The 5,597-nt window shown below is 42.7% G+C and overlaps 1 protein-coding gene across 1 annotated transcript in view; it reads right to left on the bottom strand.

Moving 5' to 3' along the window:
* cdk11b (cyclin dependent kinase 11B) overlaps positions 1-5,597 on the bottom strand; it is a 90,435-nt gene that overhangs the window by 65,268 nt on the left and 19,570 nt on the right. The window lies entirely within an intron of this gene.

Genomic DNA, 5,597 nt, shown 5'->3' with positions numbered 1-5,597 from the left:
TGGCCAACAAAACAATGTTGGATAACAAATGAGGAAGTTCATTTAATGGATTTGAAAGGTTTTTAGAGCATGGTCAGTGATTAATGGTGACCCACCAATCACAGACAAAGACCCAAAAACCAATCATAACCATCCACAGTCCCAGGCTAATGACTTGCTTTTGTCTAATTCACAGACAAAGGTTTGCTTTAAAGTGGTTTACTGCAGAAACTCAAAAAAACATTTGGCCATTGAAAAATTGTGAAAGCCACTATGTGTGTGCTCAGAAATGAAACAGAAGGGTAGATGGGATACTGCCAAAAATCTTCTCAATGGAAGAGAGGGAGAGAGAGAGCGAGAGACTAATGAAGGTTTTAAGGTGGTTTACATAACACTAGACCTCATTCAGGAATTTCAGTGATGTCAGTGTGGGAAAGAGGCTGTTTTTAATAAATTAGACAGACATCATTCTGATTTTCAAAATACATACACACAGAGTAAAAATAACACAATGTGAGTGCTACATTCTAGAGAATGTTCTCAGTTTATTATCAGCCTGCAGCTTTTTATCTTATTATCGATTTGATAGGGAAGTACTTGTACAGAAAAAAACTGCTTAAAACCAGACATGAGCTGTAACCTAAAGTTTTCTCTAATGTGCAAATAATGCTTAGAATGCATCATTTAATGTGTCAATCTGCATGTTCAGGCTGAGAGCTTTTTTGAAAAGTTTTTGAAAGAAGCAGAACAGATAAAAAAACAGATACAAAACATACAAAACGTCATCCAGGCAACTATTAGAAAGGTCCTTCAATGCAGCATCATTATAATCCAAGCCACGAGAGAGAGTCCAGAATGTCTGTGACAGACTACCTACCGTCCGACCCTTCTGACATAGAGCCCTTTTATTACTGACTCCTCCCCTCCTCTCCATCTCAGTGGAGGGGGGACTGATACAAATACCCAATCCACTGGATCTTTGCATGATGGAGTTCTTATGTCATGACACGTCGTACACACAAAAACGTAGATCCAAGTGCAGTTTATTAAGGGTAATCCAAAATCGTATTCAGCCAGACAAAAGGTCAAAATCCATTTAAACAGTTCAGACCAGGGGTATCCAATCCTGCTCCTGGCGATCGACTATGCTGCAGAGTTCAGGTCCAACTCTAATCAAACACACCTGCCTTCAATTTTCAAGTAATCTTGAAGTCCTTGATTAGCTGCTTCAGCTGTATTTGATTTGGGTTGGAGCTGAAATTTGTGGGACAGTTGATCGCCAGGAGCAGGATTGGACACCCCTGGTTCAGACCATAAAACAAACAAGCACACTATACAAGAAAGAGTTGTGACATATAACAAGGACTCTGTCACGGAGTGACTTTGAGGGCGGAACCGAAAATGGTAGAGAGGTTCCGCCCAGACTGTGATTCTCGAAAACCACTGCTTCCTGGATTTCCATGGCAACCCAAATCGGGGTTTTATTGCGAACAGGTGTGGAAACGAGTGTGGCGATCCACGATTGGGCGATTTTATGAAGAGGAGGCACATAAATAGTGCAGTGAGAGACCGGAAGAGGTGGTTGATTTCGGGGGTGAACTATTTCCGCCAAAGGCGGACAGAATGCAGGCCTTCTGAAGAGTCGGAAGGTCCCGTTGATCCGGCGATCGCACAGGGAGAAGAACGTGTACTGGTACTGTGGGACGACCGCTTTTCATATAGCTGCCCGCTAGCAGCCCTGGGCCCCTGTTCCACCGAGTGGTGGCGAGCGGACGATAGCAAGTAAGGAACTCACCAGTGGGCCCAAAGAAAATGCCCAGTTGCCCCTTTGTATACTCACCGTATGCCCACAGTAAAAGTCCGGTGTGCCCCGCTGTATACTCACCGTATGTCCAAAGAAGAGATCCAGTGTGCCCCTCTGTATACTCACCGTATGCCCAGAGAAAAGACCCGGTGCCCTGCTGTATGCCCACCGCACACCCGGAGCCAAGAGCACCTAAAGCCCCCTCCCCCTTGCTATGAAAATCCACGGACTGAGACCTTTTTTTAAGTATTTAATTCCCCCTACATGCTTTTTAATATTTAATAAAAACTTGTTAATTTTTATTTCTTTGTCTGTCTGGTCATTGGGGTGTTTTGGGACCTCCTCGGGGTGGAAATAGGAGGAGCGTGACCCGCGACAGGGGCGGTCCGCTTCTCGACCTGTGACAACTCCATAACAAGAACTGATCAAACAGGGTATATATATACAAACACTAACAAGGTGAAAAGGAACAGCTGAGTGCAATAATCAATGATGACACAGACAGGATGATGGAGAATGCAGTTCTTGGTGAATGTAACAGTGTGGGACAGAGACCTCTAGTGGATACCCAACTGCAAAATTGACCGAAAGTTAAGAAGTTTGCATCTCTGGATTTGCTTACTGTCAGTATATTTTAATATAAGAATGCATTTACTGTAACGCAGCTTTAAAACAATATGCATTCATATGTAGAGCACTCTACAAATGCTCAAACTTAATGAACAGAGCCTCCCACCTTCTTTTATTTAATTGGATGGAATTCTGCTTAGCGCTGTAATGGGATTGGCTGGAATTCACATTTGTCTTAACAAAAACTCAATTTCTTTCATTTGATTGGTTAAAAATCGGCTGTGTAATTCGATTGGTTGGGAGTTGTTTACGACGGCTCCTGTGAACAAAAACTCACGCCTTCTTTCATTTTGATTTGTCAACATTTTGACACTGTAACAGTTAAGAAAATAGCCTATGGGCCGCAGAACGTGTGTCAAGGTTACTCTTGCACTATTTTTTTATTTTTGAATGCATTACACCGGCAGGACTAAAGTGAAAGGGTTTGGTGCTTAACGATGTGATTGGGCCAGCCCAATGTCAATCGGGCTGCGCGATCAACTCTCTGGATTTATGGGCCAGTCAGAAACAATAATATATAGATTATAAAAGTGTCAGACTCGGGACTGTCGGCCCAAATATCTTCAACCGGGAAAATGCCCAGTATGCCAGATGGCCAGTCCACCCATGGTCATATGGACTCTTGGGAAGTCCTTGACGATTCCAAGCTGACCTTCTGTAGGAAGATGGCTAGATGAGAACTGGCCCTCCCAGCTAAGCATGGTTCTCTCACAAGGTTTTTTTTTCTCACACTGGGTCTTTTCTCCTATGGAGTTCTTTGAGACTGCTGATAATAGCTTAATTTAAAACTTTCATTTAGAGGGCGTGTACAACAAGGTGTTTATGGTGGCGGATGTTTTCAATTGTTTCCAATGGAAGCCTGTGCTTTTTGAAAACGGCAGCAGCTGGCATTAATTTTCCATGCTGAGCTCCTGCGCTAGGCACTTCGGCATTCTGCACCGGGCAGAGAGTTTAAAAAATTCTCAACTTTGGGAGAAACGCTTAGCTTGTTAATGTCACTTTTCACACAGTCGTCCAGTCACAGTGGAGGAGGGGTGGGACAAATACCACAACAAAAAACAGGCCATATAATGACTGGTAAACAAAACAGAAGTATCATAGCAACCAAAGCGCTTAGCTAAAAAAAGGAAGCAAAGATTTTTTTTACAGTGCATGCTTTGCTCTTCTGTTTCTATTTCATGTGAAGCTGCTTCAGTATGATGAGCAATTGTTAAAACCGCTATATAAATACAATTGAATTGTTGATTATTGCCCTTGATATTTTTTATATACAGTGGCAAGAAAAAGTAAATGAACCCCTAGGAATAAACTGGTTTTCTACTGTGATTTGCCATAAAATGTGATCTGATCCTCATCTAGGTCACAACAATAGACAAACACAATGTGCATAAGATGACAACACACAAATAATTCTAGTTTCTTGTGTCTTTTTTGAGAACCCCCATTAAACATTCATAGTGCTGGAGGAAAATGTAAGTGAACCCTTGGATTTACCAGCTTGTTGAGCCTCATTTGGCAGCAAATACTTCAAGCAAGCGCTTTCAGAAGTTCTGAATCAGACCTGCGCATCGTTCAGAAGCAATTTTTGCTCATTCCCAGAGGCGTCATGCCCATTAAAACTGAGGGGGCACGTGCCCCCTTGGTTTTTTTTGAGCCAATGGATTTTGCATCCAACCTCAAAATCAAATAAGCGTCCATTAATCTGTTATTTGATTTTTAATCTGTTTAATATGCACAATATTATACATTCTGTGCTGCATCCTTGTCACTTTTCGGAGATTTTTGCCGTTTTGATAGTGTTTTGATCATGTTACATTAATTTTATTCTGGCGGCAGCTGGCGCTGCAGTCAGCGCAGTCGCAGACGTCATCAGCGTCTGGGCGCGCTCACAAGCTCTCTGCTGTTGCTGGCTTGCTGCTGCATTTGGCTATCTGAGGAATTAGACGTGTTAGAAACGCTCACAACATTTCCAAACCCCAGTACAGTAATGTGCAGTTAACCTCCTCTGTGTAGTGATGAGCGAGTCACTCGAAACTCGGATCATTTAACCCGATCCCTAAAATGACTCGAGAACCATGAGTCCTTAGTGACCATTAACCCGAGTCAGTTGAGTCCTCTCAGATTTTGCTTTAAAAATTAGAAATTGGATCAAACACAAAGCTCTTCAAATGTTTACAACAGAATTACAACACATAACTCTACATAAGCTGCCATATGTTCTATAACTTGCAACAATGAGTTAATTTACATCACCAAATGTCGACTGGGGGTACTGAGTGAGCCAAAAGCTCACTCGTAATTTTCTGCAGCTCCGAGTCCGAGTACAAAGGGATGCGTGCGGTGCGCGCGACAAGTTGGTCAGCGGCTCGGGGATTCACACAGAGAGTGACTCAACTCATAGAGCTTGAATCCGACAAGCCTTGCTCGTGTTATTAACCCACTGACTCATGTAGGCTAATCTGTTGCAATATTTGACTGGCACAATGTTTTGGGTAGAAGCTGCAAATGTTTAAAAATTTTAAATACGAGGACTGTTGCAGCAGTGCTGCTGTAGATCCGCCACCGACGGACGTACACGGCTCCTCTTGTTGACTGAGTCACTCAGAGTGACGTGAGTGGTTCACTCACAGGACCCGTGTCTGGGACTCACTCACAAGATCATGTTCTTGCGCGGATGAGTGACTGTGTGGCTGCATTAACGGAAGCCTATCGTGGATCTTGTAAGTCAATCTGAAACAGGACATGTTTCTCTCACGTCCCAATTCAACAAAGCCTCACATCTTTTAAACGTGATGTTGATATATTTGTCGTTATGAAATGAAACTAAACACACACACACCAAACTTTTACAATTATGTTATTGATAATGTTACCACGGACATGCATGTTCCTCAGGTCACATGAGCCCTTTTTTGCTAGCAGAGGAGTCGTAGACACGTAGCTGCATGCGTGATCTGAGTTGCTTGGTTGCATTAGTATTAGCGATTGGAACTGGGAGATTTTGACCAAGTGATTCAAGTGAATCAAGTGACTCGCACAACCCGGATCATATTAGTGAGTGACTCAGATTAACCCGAATCCTTAAAAAGATCCGGGTTGACCATCACTACCTTTGTGTAGAAAATGTATGGTTTTAAATGTGACCGTCTCAACGTTATATTAGTAGAGATTTCTAGATTCATCT

This window comes from Misgurnus anguillicaudatus, chromosome 5, assembly GCF_027580225.2.
Source record: "Misgurnus anguillicaudatus chromosome 5, ASM2758022v2, whole genome shotgun sequence".
Lineage (NCBI taxonomy): Eukaryota > Metazoa > Chordata > Actinopteri > Cypriniformes > Cobitidae > Misgurnus > Misgurnus anguillicaudatus.
This window is presented reverse-complemented; position numbering and strand designations above follow the sequence as displayed.